At 36.4% G+C, this 16,070-nt stretch overlaps 1 protein-coding gene across 1 annotated transcript in view; it reads left to right on the top strand.

Annotated features, from left to right (window-relative positions):
• The window catches only part of LOC144444464 (large ribosomal subunit protein eL30-like), a 248,446-nt gene that overhangs the window by 1,247 nt on the left and 231,129 nt on the right, over nt 1-16,070 (top strand). The window lies entirely within an intron of this gene.

Genomic DNA, 16,070 nt, shown 5'->3' with positions numbered 1-16,070 from the left:
CCATCCTCAATTGTCTTTCTCTAAAACATGACCATTGCCTGTTAAAATAATTCAAAAACATAGGGTAAAATACTGCCAATCATAGAAAAAGTCCCAAAATCAATGGTGATGACGTGATCCCACTGCTGCCATCACATTGATAGTCATAAAGGCATTGGCTATTTCCTACTTCTACCACCACTGGAAATGTGGGAAGGTGCTACATTATATTATCAACACCTGTGTTTGGATCTAATCGGTTTAGCTTAAGGGTCTGGTCAGTTTCTCCAGCCCGGGGGGGGGGGGGAGTCACCTGATTTTTCCATGAGGCCGATGGCAAATCACTGACACCCCCCCCCCCCCCTCATAAAACCAATAACAGGCTGAACTCCGATCCTATACCTTATTTCTAAAACATGATGACCCCCACCCCCAAATATCATATTCACATACCAGGTATTTCATTATGACTCAAGAGTAGATAGTTTATCAGCTAGCCCTCGGATGTTCTTCCGATAAAATACGACACACAGCCGAACAACGCTATCGAGGATGGAACATCCCGGAGGTCTAGCGAATGTCATCAGGATATAAATAACTGCCAATCAGAGAACCGTATTAGCGACAAGCACAAACAGAGGACAATAGCTAAATTTTCATGCATATTCATCTTAAGGAGGGGCTTGTAAAAATAACCACCAATGCGTTAACTAAAATGAGCCAAATACAGGCACCCGGGGCGTGGCACCCACAAGCTTTCCGCAACAACCATCTCTGACAATACCTGTTACTATAGTTATCTCTGACAATGCCTGTTACTGTTACAGTAGTATCTCTGACAATACCTGTTACTATAGTTATCTCTGACACTACCTGGTGCTATAGTTATCCCGGACAATGCCTGTTACTGTTACGGCATTAAATCTCCCAATACTAGAATATATTTCGTGCAACTCTAGAATGTATTAAATGTATTAAATGCCAGGTCCCGTACCGTCTCCCGATACTAGAATGTACGTATTAAATGTATAAATGCAAGGTGCCGTACCGCCTCCCAGCTCCCGATACTAGAATGTATTTCGTGCACCTCTAGAATGTATTAAATGCAAGCTACCCAGACCATCGCCGAGAAATAGAATATATTCGCTCACCTTTAGAATGTATTAAATGTATTAAATGCAAGCTACCATACCCGGACCATCGCCGGGTCATACAATGTATTTCGTGCAAATCTAGCTGTATATATAGAATGTATTAAATGCATTTATTACAAGCTCCCTGGACCGCGACCGTCCGTCCGATCTTAGAATGTATTTCGTGCAGTCAAAGAATGTAAAAAATGATTTCTAACTTCTGTTTAAAAAATGTAAAACGTGCATGAGTTAAATGTAAAAAAAATGAATTTCCTGCAAAATATATGACTTCTGGCCATGGATGCAATACCTGTTACTATAGTTATCTGTGACAATACCAGGCTGTTACTATAGCTATCTCTGACAATACCTGTTACTATAGCTATATCTCTGACAATACATGTTACTGTAGTTATCAATGACAATATGTACACACGTGCACCGTCACATGTGTCAACAACTTTTACCAGTTACATGTACATCCGGGTCATGACACGTCACTAACACGTGACTTATGGGGATTCCACTTCTGTACGTCTGGGAAATCGCTTCTGCCACGGTCAGAGAAATCGTTTCTGTTGCGGAAATGTCTGACATCGCGGAAATTGCTTTGAAACTCTTATCATTGAGAGAGCTGAAATTGCTTTGAACTCTATCATTGAGAGCGCGGAAATTGCTTTGAACGCCCAGTCTTTGAGAGCGCGGAAATTGCTTTGAACGCCCAGTCATTGAGAGCGCGGAAATTGCTTTGAACGCCCAGTCATTGAGAGCGCGGAAATTGCTTTGAACGCCAAGTCATTGAGAGCGCGGAATCGGAAATTGCTTTGAAACGCCCAGTCATTGACAGCGCGGAATTGTCCCCCTCGTCTACCGTAACTACATGTACTAAGGTCAAGGCATGCACGAAATCGGTCCCAGCCTCGGCGCGGCTAGCTGGAGTGGAAACATTGGTACATGGTGAGCTGTCCTGTCCTGTCATAATAATGAAGCAAGTGAAAGAGTTTACACTGGCCGACTTACCATTAATCTAAATAGAAATTTGTCTGGGATCCTGTCCTAGAGTATCAGTCATCGATCCGAGAGGGAAATCCTCAAACCCGAAAATCTACTGACGTAACTTCCAGTAATATAAATACATTGTAAATATCAACCTGTCTATCACTTCACCGAGTCGCGAATTCGGCCGGGAACGATCGAAGCATGCTGTATTCAATAAACCACTTCAAGTTTATACCTTGAGTCAAACAGGTTGTTTATTCATCACTTTGAACTTTTAATGAGCCGATCAATGTACAGATTATCCCTAGAAACGATTCGCAGATGAAATAAATCCAGTCGCTGCATGACGTTCACGTTGAGGCCAAGATCAGCTGTCTTGAAAGCAGCGTTATTGTTTATGCAAATTAGCCACAGGGGCGCATATGAAACGAGAAAACGTTAGTTCTTATCTTGTTTCCGATATTTTCAATATACTGGTATAATATAATAGCGATAAACCACCCCCTGGGGAAGGTATACCACTCGGTTTTGACCAGTGAACTCAATATATGCACTCGCTATCGCTCGTGCATATATTTCGTTCACTGGTCAAAACCTCTTGGTATACCATCCCCAGGGTGGTTTATTGCTTAAATACCTTATCGTTGTTAGACATTAAATATCAATTAAAATTAACAATGCATTTAATTACGTTGATCACTCTTCAGTTTAAACGTCAACTAATTTCTGTTTGTCTATTGTAGATTATATATCCATGTACATCATGTAGTTACAATCTTCCTTTCATACTGTTGAATTCTCTAGCAGGCTTAGGTCTAAGAAACATTGCCTCATATAAAGATGATATTGTATTTTATGTGCATACCTAAGCCGATGAATTTGTCATTCAGAAATCGCAATTTGATGAGTTAATTCACATATGGCTAATATTACAAGATCATAAACAGAATTTGCTTGACAATTATACATAATAATGCCAAGTGGGAGTGTCCAGTGATCAAATTTTTATGTGATAACAATTGTGTAATTTACTTCATTGATTTAGGAAACGAGAACAGAATTTCATAATTTCTTGAATTTATCTGCATATATTGGTATATGGAGGTTGATGTATACTGTAAACCACTCCCGATAAACCTATCAATACTAACGTCCTCTTAAGGTTCTATACGAGCGAGAAAAAACTGATTTAAAGTGACAGCGACAGTTACTATTCTCACCAGTTTTGGAATCCTCTGTGTTAGGAAAGTCTGATAGGTGTCCTCTACATTGTACGACAAATGTAGTTGTGGTATCTTCTGGCAAAATTATGAAGTGTAGTGGATCATCGCTTACCACAAAAAGATCTGCCAACTGTGAAGCACTTTTTCCTACCAATTTTCAAGAAGGCACTTGACCTTTCAACAAAATACTTACATCCTTAAGAAACCAAATTTCATAACTATTCAATGTCAAACCAAACAAACCGTCATCAAGAATATCAAGGCGTCGCCATAGCCAGTATCTATTATTAGGCAAAATCCATGTTTCGTTAATCTTTTCCCAGTACATAACCATATGCTCGTGGTCTAGTCCAAATATTATACCAGCCCCCTCAGTTACTGTTGTGACACAGCAACTGAGTTGCACAACTGACCAATCTCGTGTCACACTGGTATTCATAACTTGCAGCTGAAAATCCGTGCTAATGCCAAGCAAAGTACCGTCGTCCATGATTTCTATGTCCAATGTTTCGATTCTTCCTTCAAAAGGACCGTAACAAGTTTGTACTGGCGTGTAGGTATAACAAGCAACAATCGTGAAGTCGTTTGTCAATGCTAACATGTCCGTGTTGAGAGGTATGGCGTTGGCATCTCTTGGCACCCTTTGTCTCAGAACCGATTTCCCAGGTCGTAATTCTGGAGTGTTGACGTCGTAAACGTTGTAATTTCCCAGTGCCTGCCAATATTTTAAAAATATATTTATTAGATATATAGCGGGATACATCAACATAGAAAGTGTTATCACATTTTGCATTTCCTCTCTTATGCTTACCGATAGACCACCAGATTTTACAAATAGCATTTCTTCAATTTCTCTATGATCTAATACCATTTTAGAGAGAAAATATGGTAAATATATTCAACTGTCCTAATATTATATACTACCGGTCTTACAACAATAGAATACAAAAGTCATAAAAGCAATTAAATAATCATGTGATTAATTATTTGTATATTTCTAGCGTTGGTGAAGGGATTGTTCTGTAGTGTCAGTCAGTTTGAATTAACTGAATGTATTCAGCCTCCAAACTGTACACCAACAAAACATCACACACACACACACACACACACACACACACACACACACACACACATGAAAATGCATGAAAAAGCATGTTATATCAAAGCAATTTTTTCAGTTATTTCCTAACAGAAATAACTACTTTAGTTATTCCTGCTGAAGAAATAAAAAAGTGAATATTGATTACCATTATACAAGGATTCCTGGTTGTGTGGGCTAACTACGTCAACGGGTCTGGTTGAAACCAAAGTAGTATAAATCAAGATCATAGCAAATATCCAAACGTACAGAATCAACATCATTTACAGTGTGGTTTATCGCAACTGTAATACAGCAAAGTTTGACGTACTAGAATAAAAATAGAAATAAGCTTATATTTCGATGTCATCAACAAGTTGAATTAAATAATTAGCTATGGAAATCATCCTAATCATCTCTATATACATGTATTATATTCAAAGTAACCTTTGCCTACGTATCATCTTTGTAGACCAAGTAGTTCAAAATTATAATTACATAATAATTATCGTAAAATATTGGGAAATACTGAATATCCAAATGGTATTTTCCACGACCACCTGGGGTTGTCGAGAGTCGAGTGGTTAAACCAATTGCCTCTCACCACTGCAGTCAGGGTTCGAACCTTTTCAGGACCGGGTTTGATAAATTTACTGCGCTGTAAGTAAGAAAAGTGCGGTTCAGTTTGACTACCGAACAATGCAGGTTTTTCCTGGGTACGCCGGTTTCCTCCTGCATTAACACTGAATCCATGAGGGATGGCCCTCACTGGACTTCTTGGGAGACAAGTGTTTATATACTTAAAGAACTATCCAGTATAAATGAAGATTATTATTATCTGTATAAAGCATACGATTAAACAGCTCGTAGGTGTAAGGCGTAAACAAATTATGTGGTTCTGATTACATTCAATTTTAAAATAGGTGGGGTAGGTAAATTTTTTTTTAAATTATAATTTTTTTCATGTGTGAGTGTCTAGTTCAGGTTTTCCATTGTCTTCCAAAAGGTCTCTGTGTTGTTTATTTCTTCCCATCAGATGTACAGCCATTACAGATTGGAAGAATACTTTTATATTGTCTTTTTAAATTGATGTCAGTTTCCGCACCCACTGTTTCTTGCGAGACTTCACGATTTTCGCGATGTTATTATTATTTTTCTCGAATACGTAAAAAACAAGTTTAGGGTCGGCGTGAAAATCTAGGTGGGATCGGGTAACCGGAAAACAACTTTTTTTATTTGGCCTAAGCACAAATTTATTTAATTGTCCCATTCGGATTAGAATCAAAATCAGGTAAAACTATGAAAAATATTTGTCCCTCAGAGGTAGTATAGAATCCGTGGCTATTCACGGCCATTATAAAATGCGTTCACAATTTTCCTGATAAATAAAAAACATAAACTGTTTAAGTGTGGTATGTTGACCAATTTCTATGAACTCATCGACTATATTCATTCATCAAGTGTTCATTGAGATGATGAAACAATCATATGTATCATAGGAAAATACCATGTCATGCTTGTTTTGCTCAATCCCTTTCTATATCCTTATCAGAAAGCACAATTCATCATTTGACGTCCGTTTTGCCTTTTTTTCTCTTTTCTCCTGTTCTTTACATGGCACACGTTCAATTTGGACAAAGTTTTATTTTGAGCTTCCCAAGTGTGACATGCCACATGGAGAATATGAGCAGGGCATTGCTGCAATGACTTTCAGATTCCTATGTAATTGGAACTAATTCACACTCATTTCCAGGCTTGCTATAATTTTCTCCAATATTATATTACAACATCCATGTGTAATTTATAATTTGTGCGGTACTATAATTCAGGTCAGATGTCTTAAGCTCCGCCGTCTTTAATTTGTGTTTCTACAAGACGAAGTGACAATAGTATCCACAGACATGTATTAGGACATGGAATGGCAAGACATTAGTTTATTACTTGAGAAAAGCTCTTAGGAGATAGTTGACTTCTCAGGGACATAGTCAAGGCATGATCAGTGGAATTTTTGATAGTATCTTTCCATCTGTAAGTTGAATTCAAACTCTGATTTTAAGTTCGACTCATATAGCAATCAGTGGTTTTATGGACTGTATAACATAGCATTGTCATTTAACCAATGTACATCATACCAATAAGGTCTAAAAGAAGCTGCAAAGTATAGATCACTCATAGTTCACTCATATTTCCTACCTACCTTGATGATAAAAATAACAATACCAGAGTCGCTTCAAATGTGAAACCATGGATTAGAACATCAAAGACACCTACGTAGGCTGAGAAAAATTGCAGTAGAATAAATTTTCAATCACGAGAGTGCAACACTGGTCAAACAACTGTCTCGATATTTGATTTCATTTTCTTACTCAAATAACATTTACCTCTCAGTACACGGTGTGATAAAAGAGACCTGTGTTTTATCATCAAAGGGTGAAGAAATAATTAAACGGCTGTATGGAAGAAATGCCATTCAAGGAAATATATTTTCATAATCTTTGGGTTCTGGAAAATCATTTAATTATTTCACATCACATAAGTGTCGAGAAACACCAAATTGACAATCTCTGTATCCTCAATTGTTGTGTAAGTGATACACCATTGCATGATGTGTCTTAGCAGACACATGATTATTCATAAATGCACACTGAATATTCATGACTCCTAAGATGTTACGTTCTATATTTATTGGCTGACCACTGCATATCCATGACTGTTTGTCTAAAAGGAAGTGAATAGAATCGGTGAAAGTAACACAGAGAAACAAATATCCATTTAGAAATCTATTTAATAATTAATCAAGTGTGTCATTTCAGCCACTGAAATACAGATACCAATATAATATGTCTAAGGTGAATTCTACAAGTGTTTTGACATGTTAACATAATTGTTTTTTCTTCCCCTTTCTTCCCCTTTGCACGTCTCACTACCTGTTCAGCTCAAAATCATTATAGTTTGCTTGTTACTCTCATGTCATGATAGATTAAGACAATAGCCAAACTCACAATTACTTTGTAGCAGTACATGTACTTTTTGAGTTGGGATTATTATGTGAACAGATGTTGTGTACATTGCATATATCAAATTTCATAAAAAATCTGCTATGTGTTCTTTTTGGACTGCCACAATTATAAATTATAGCAGTAATGGTAGAGGCCTTTATCTTGAGTAGCCCATCAGTACAATTTAGTGACTCTCTTTTTTCATCAGCAGTAAGTATTTCTGATTAAGCTACTTACGTACTATAATTGTTAAATGAGGAGACAAGTTCAGTTCTGATGAGTAAATGCACTTGCTGGAAGTACAGTAACATGTACATGTACATATAAAGGGTTTGACCTCGGTACAAATGACTTTGAAATCAAATAATCTTTATTCCTTATCAGTAATTGCACACACTAGTAAAAAATAAAACAATCCAGTCTGGTAACCCGTTCCATGGTAATGACTTAGTCAATAGACTATGAGCGTAGGGACTGTAGTAATATAATTGTTTTTAACATGACATAAACAGGTTGTCAATTTGGATGTTAATTTACCCTAATCAAAAACAATATTTCTTTGGGATGGGAGTGTCTCCAATATCTCAAAATATAACTGAACCCTATGATGCATGAGTAACAGTGTGAGATATCTACAGTAGTTGTGGGAGTGCTTGCCATGTTCACTGCATTCAAACTTTCATGAGAGAAGTGAGTTAGAGTGAAGCAGAAAACATTGCAGCATGAGTGCAAATACCCCTTTGTACCCACATTGGCACTCACATGACATGGGGTACTGTTAATATTAAATATGTTCAGCCAAAACAGCAATTAAAAATCATGTGTGATCATGCACTTTCATATACAATGAATCATCATAAATTATTTGCATATCACTTGCATACAAGTATGCAGCAATCTACCTATCATAGTGTATCAGATATGTTTATTTCAGGAATTTGTAAGGTTTCTGGTGATGAGGACCAATTCAGGTTGAAGGAGAGGAAATCACTTTCCATCTCGGAATGCTGGAACCCTGTGGCATTAATAGATTATTTACATCATTCCGTAATATCTATTAACTACGCTTATTCTATCTTTCAGGCGTGTTCTTTTTGTGGTGTGCATGACTTTTAGCTCTTTCCGCACGTAATTTAACCGTTAAAAAGAAATTGCGGTAGTCGTTCTATTCCATAACATTTGGATATATAGTCAGGTCATGACCTACTACATATCTTGCATTGATATCCTAGGATAAAGAATATTGATTTGAAACATTGGATTGCATTTATTGATCGGGACGCTTTCACTCGTTCCTTATGCACTTCTATGCCGCAATCTATTTGGTATTGTACTGCAATGCAAATACCACTGGTATGCACGGGCACTGCTGTTAGTAATCATTGTACATTATATGAAATGATCGAACAGAACCCCATGATGCATGGGTAACAGTGTGGTGTTCTTACAGCACAATGTACATTTATTTGCGCAAGTGCTTGCAGTGTTCTCTGTGGCAATACTTTCACAAAAGAAATGAGCTATAAGCCATGAGTGCAAATATTCAAGTACCAACACTGGCATGCATGCATCATGGGGCTTAGGTTATATACTTTCATACAAAAGAGTAAATTTGTAATATAGTTACCGTGTTCATGTGATAACCTGTATTTCGAGTATTTGCGCACATGAATGCAATACCATTTTTCCAGTATTGCTACTGCAAAGCAACACCAACGTGTACCAATGCAAGCAATTACTGCTAAGGCCTAAAAAATAGTTGTTTGGTTCCGGTTACCTGACCCCACAAAGTTTTTCACTTCTGACCCTTAACTATTTTTTTCACATATTCGAGTAAAAAAAAATAAAAAGGCAAGAAAATTGTGAGTCTTGCCAGAAACAGTGGATGCTGAAACTGACATCAACTTAAAAAGACAATATAAAACAGTTCTTCCAATCTGTAATGGCTGTACATCTGATGGGAAGTATACAGAGAGATCATATGGGAAACAATGGGAAACATAACCACCAGAAATAGACACTCACACATGAAAAAAAAAATATAATAAAAAAAATCTACCTACCCTACCTATTCTAAAATTGAGCATAATCGGAACCACACAATTTTTTATAGGCCTAATATACAATACTGTTATTTATGAAATTCTGTTATTAACCTTATACCATACAGACCCTCGTTATTCGGGCAAAGATTGCAAAATATAAAATGTCAGATAACATGACACAAATAAAATGTATACTGAAATGCAAAATCTAATATTAGCAACAACAAAAAATCTTCAACCAACTGTTTGTCCTTAAATAGAAATATTATCAAACTACCTACAGTACATGAATTGACACTGAAAAAGTTTCATGCAATTACATAGTATGTTTCTCTTTTCAAATTTTAAAGGGTCGAGGAACTTTAAATACATCATGCACACAATAACATGTACATTAATTTCACACTTTCTGAATATATTGAATACTTTTGATTCTTGCTACAAATACAACCACAGACAGGTTACTACCAACAGGCTAGTATTTATAAAAAAGCGGCACTAGTTACAAGTATATAAATGAATTTGATTTAATATCACTTGGCACAGCATACTGGCAGTACATTTGATAAGAACACTTTTAAAGCCTTTTAATAAAATAGTTCATATTCAAACAAATTTGAAGTTCCTCTGCAATTTCATAGACAAGTAAAGTGGTTATAAATCTGTTATGAAAGCATGAAATGTAATAAACAATGCCTAGCTCCAACACACTGTGGCAAGTGTTTATAAGCCCAATACATTTCTTTCCCTGTTTATAACAAGTTCTGCTTGTTCTTCATGCTAGCCTGTCGCTGATTATAGCTTATAAGAAAAAAAATCATACACTGAGTTTCTATGCTGCTTCTGTGCTTTACTTTCACTTTAGACATCAAGAATGATAAGGTCTGTAAAGACAGAGAGACTGGTAAAGGTGATGTCATTTCCTGCAAAGTTTACCCACAAAACCTTGCAGGGAATCCCTAAAATGGCTGAACACATGCAAGTGCAGTGGAGCTTCTTCACAAGATTTAAAAAGGAGTACACCAGAATTAAATCATAATCTCTATTGAGGGCGTTGATTTTTTGGGTACAGACCCAAAAATCAAACTGATTTAATTTATCATGTAAACAACAACAACAAAATACATTTACCCATAGGTGATTCAATACTATTGAGGGTTTACGATATTACGAGAAAGTTATTGTTAATCTAAGATAACTTTTTTAAAAATATGTTTGGTTGCAGACAGTGCAACTTGAACAAATATTTGATAATCAGCTATTTACATACTTCAACTATGAATTTCGTATGCTCACTGTAAGTTAAAAGCAGAAGTTAAGATTTCACTTAATCGATAAAAGTACCTCAGGAATACTGGTAAACGCTTGAAACGTTTGCCGTTAATTTGTCCTAGAAAACTCCAAAGCTAACCTATTCTCAGTTTAAGTCAACAAAAAATACGAGTCACCATGCACATTTTTTTGAAATAGTGGTCAAAATGATATCAAACTTTAGCAATATTAGAATCCAATATAACCACCAAGTACTATCAACTCTATGGGAATATAAAAGATTGGGCGATTTCCTTGAAAACAAGATGGTGAACTCCCTTTTATTATTTCAAAAGGACCAGGAAAAAACTTCCATATGGTAAGAGTTTGGTGAGAATTGTGGAACTTGATGCATTCTACCTAAATATTATTGAACCCATACTACATACATACATACATACATACATACATACATACATACATACATACATACAAAGATACAAAGACATAACTAATGGTAAAACTGTATTTCAAATGCAAGTTCTTGTTATATATCATGTAACATGTGGTATAAAAAGACTTTCAATTTCTTTGCCTGAAACTATATTGTAAACCATGCAGTCTTTAAATACATAGATGTCTATCTTCACATATAACACTACTAAAATTACATAGATTCGTTACTGTTATCTTCTTGTTTGATTTCCTCATTATCGGAAACAGAACCCTTTTCTTTATGGTGTGCAGATTTATGGCGAACCAAATCCCGTTTGTATGCATACTGTTTGTCACATTTGTCACATGGGAATCGTTTCTCGCCAGTGTGTTTGTGACTATGTCCAAGCAAACTGTCATGTCTGCCGAATGTTTTCCCACACTCTTCGCATGTAAACTTTTTGGGTTTCTTCTGAATCAGTTTCAGTTCATGAAGGCGGGTTACTTTAGATTCCATTGATGTGTCAATGACTGTAGTATCGGCAGCATTACCATGTACTTGTCGCTTATGACGATGTAAATCACCTCGGTAGAAAAAACTTTTGGGACAGTTATTGCAAATATACGGGCGTTCCCCTGTATGAGTGAATTTATGTTGGCGATAACAATCACGAGAATAAAATGCTTTGCCACACACTTCACATTTGAAAGGGCACTCCTTAAGATGTGTAAGATGGTGACGTGACAGGTCTCTACGATAGCTGTAACACTTCCCACACGTAGCACATTTATGTGGCTTTTCACCACTATGACAAACATAGTGTTCTCTGAGGTAATCTGCACGGATGAAACTTTTACCACACTCAGAGCAGACATACAAATCAGTACCGGTGTGAATTTTCATGTGGTCTTTCAGAGATTTGGGATATACATAAGATTTACCGCACTCTTGGCAAATGTAACGCTTGTCTTCTGTATGAACTGACGCATGGTCTCCGAGTTCCTTAGTAGATGAGAAGACTTGTCCACAATACTTGCATTCACAACTTCGCTGTTGTCCATGCAGGATGGCATGTTTGTGTAAGCTTCTCTTACTGCGGAAAGCCACTCCACAAACATCACATGAATGAGACATTGAATTAGTTACTTCAACTCCTTGGTCATGCTGTGGTACTGAACTTGTCTCCCCATCCATAGTGTCTTGTTCGACGATTATTCTATGATTGTTTTCAAATTCATTTCCCATGCTGTCTATTATATCTTGGTTTGACTGCTGGACCACATCACTGGTATTAATACTTGGATTCTTAATCAAACTCTTCGGATAGATTCCCAATACTGTGTCTGGTAAGTGTTTTGATTCTGCCTGGACCGAGTTTGTGAAGAGCCTTGTGAACTCTTCACAACCCTTACACAGAGATGGTACTCTAAAGAAGAATGCTGCTGTCTGCACTTCCTGAATATTTTCCACAGTCAGTTCAATCTTCCCAGTGTAGAAATACTGCAGTAGTATTTCCACTGTAGATGAAGTTATCTCACTTACAGCTACCTCATCTGCCTCAAGTCGACTTTGAAACATAGTACAGAAAAACTCACTGCCACCTGCAAGAACCAGTTTATGGCATGGGAATTCTTTGTTGTCTACACATATTTTGACATCAGTAAGAAACGCCTGACTTCTAAGCTGGTTCAGTTGTTGTAACACAGCTGTGGTGTACCCTGGTGCTGTGAAAGTCCAACTAGAAAAGTTACTTGTCTCAGAGGTATTTCTTACTTCACTACCTGGAACAACATCTTGATTACCACTACCATCAGATATTTGGATTATAATGGTTGGATTTGCGGCACTGGAGTTAGCAGGCTGGGTTTCTTGATCTTGAAAGTCCATACTGTTTTAACTTATATTGGGTCCTGTAAAGACTGGAAGTAGCCTACAAAGAGTATACAAAAATAGAGCAATCATAAGCTAAACACAGCAGTTCTATAATAAAACATACTATCACCCAGTATGGTACAGTATTAACTGCACAGTACAGTACAGCACAGCACAGCACAGTACAGTACAGTACAGTACAGTACAGTACAGTACAGTACAGTAGTACAGCATAATACAGTACAGTACAGTACAGTACAGCACAGTACAGTACAGTACAGTACAGTACAGTACAGTACAGTACAGTACAGTACAGTACAGCACAGTACAGTACAGTATGGTATAGTACAGTACAGCACAGTATGGTACGGTACAGTACAGTATGGTATGGTATGGTATGGTACTGCACAGTACAGAATGGCACAGCACACAATACAGCACAGCAGAGTACAGCATGCATGGCACAGCACACAAAAACATAGCACAGCATGATAAAGTACAGCACAGTACAGTAACTTCACTGTATATATATAGCATCATGTAATAGCCATAGACAATAGGACACATTTCTCTCTATTCTTGATGCAATAATGTGCACAATGGAATTAAAACACAGTACTTTACCAAGGTTTCAATTAGACATTTGAATACTTCTAAAATATTATCTCCCTACAATACAATGTTTTTATCTGAACAAACTGCATGACAATAGATTATATATACTTTTGGATAGGCCAATAGTGAATCATCTGTTAAAACTCAGAATTTTACAAAGACATGATTGAGAAAACCCTGTACATCTTCACTATAGATTTATAGTTGCCTATCTAGTTTAAATGATCTCATTCTCAAAAATACTAGTACCCTCCTAATACTAGTAATAGTTAATTCTATGTTTCTCTATGACTCAACAGACCCTATACTTCTTAAATCTGGCAAAATACTTTTTTTTTCAATTGCTGCCCTCTATGGCAGACACACTATTACAAAAAAAAAACCACAATGCCACTGATTGTAAGATGGCAAACCTACAAGGGTATATCTGAGCAAAAATAATCATTTATTGCTGAAATTTTGGAATTAATAAAACAAATGGTTCAAAAATTCCTTTTGACTTTAATGATCATTCCTAAGTTATTCAGACAATTATGAATTGAAAGTATTGCCAATATGTACACATACAATTGCTTTATCTATGTATTTTTAACCGACCTTTCAACCCATCACTTTAAGGCATTGTGATGAGAAACATGGACTTTTGACTAAAATGATGTAGGCTTGCTTGGTGTTTCATTCATGTAACATGACATTTAATACACATGCTCAAACAACTTCCAATGCAAAAGAAACAATTACATAGGTGCTGTGCACAGTGCAAATGCAGTGGGGATGTAGAAGAAGTTAAGTTGAAATGTTGATTATCAGTTAGAATATAAACAACTGAAGCAATTAAAATTATAAAGTCCATGTGTAATGTTTTCATTAGAAGCCTGATTTACTGCACTGTGAAAGAATAACAATGCTTATCAGTGTTCAATGTGATTGGGCAAAGAATCCTGCTGTGTTTGTTGTGTCTCTGCTATTGTTAGACTAGAGTTGAAATATGTCAATCTGTATGTTAAAAACATAATGTCCCATGAGTGAAAAACCGAGCCTACATCATTTTAGCTGTAATGTCCCATGAGTGAAACACCAAGCCTACATCATTTTAGCTGTAATGTCCCATGAGTGAAACACCAAGCCTACATCATTTTAGATGTAATGTCCCATGAGTGAAACACCAAGCCTACATCATTTTAGCTGTAATGTCCAATGAGTGAAACACCAAGCCTACATCATTTTAGCTGTAATGTCTCATGAGTGAAACACCAAGCCTACATCATTTTAGCTGTAATGTCTCATGAGTGAAACACCAAGCCTACATCATTTTAGATGTAATGTCCAATGAGTGAAACACCAAGCCTACATCATTGTAGCTGTAATGTCCCATGAGTGAAACACCAAGCCTACATCATTTTAGCTGTAATGTCCCATGAGTGAAACACCAAGCCTACATCATTGTAGCTGTAATGTCCCATGAGTGAAACACCAAGCCTACATCATTTTAGCTGTAATGTGCCATGAGTGAAATACCAAGCCTACATCATTTTAGATGTAATGTCCCATGAGTGAAACACCAAGCCTACATCATTTTAGCTGTAAATACTGTCACCCTTAATTGTAACTTTTGTGACTACCGTACATATCAGAAACACTTTAATTTACCCTGGCTCTTTTAATGCAGAATATCTCCTACCATATGTTAACAACAGGATAAATTCAGATCTGGTTAAACTTTCCATATGGATGAGGATTGGGTATTAATTTGGGATTTTTTAATTTATAAAACAATTTTATCATGGCTTCCTACTTCAAAAAAGTCCACGTGAAATATACAACATATGCTAAGTCTGTGTTTGTATGTGTAACTCAATAAATTGCAAATGATTAATAAATGTGTAAAATGTTGTTATAGTATGTATAATAACAAACTTTTTACATAATTTTCAATGTACATGTATGTAGTAAGTTGCATAGAATGACTTGACATATGTTGTTTCACATTGATTTTTTCAAGTAGGAAGCCACGATAAAATTGTTTTATAAATTCAAAACCCAAAATAGATACTCAATCCTCATCCATATGACCACTTTAAAATGACATCACTTTGGCCTATAATAACAATGACAATTTGCCAATCAAATTATCTGACTCGAGATATCACTCCTATTCTCAAATTTGTGCTAACACAAAATAAAGATAGTTAAACAAGTCACTGCATACACACTTTTATTAAGGTGAGTAATTCGGATGACAAAATAGAGGCAATGAGGAATATTTCGGAATTTTGAGATACTGTAAATACAGGCAGTAACAATGTTTTTGCAAAGGTTTGGAAACCTCAGTAAGAGAAAGGGGGAAAGGGGTAAAAGTTGAATAGTTCCCAGTACATCTACCAAAAGTTGAATAGTTCCCAGTACAATCAACCATACTTTTATCTGGGAACCCGAGTAG

Source organism: Glandiceps talaboti, chromosome 13 (assembly GCF_964340395.1).
Source record: "Glandiceps talaboti chromosome 13, keGlaTala1.1, whole genome shotgun sequence".
Lineage (NCBI taxonomy): Eukaryota > Metazoa > Hemichordata > Enteropneusta > Spengelidae > Glandiceps > Glandiceps talaboti.
The sequence above is the reverse complement of the archived record's forward strand: the minus strand, read 5'-3'. Positions and strand labels throughout refer to the sequence as shown.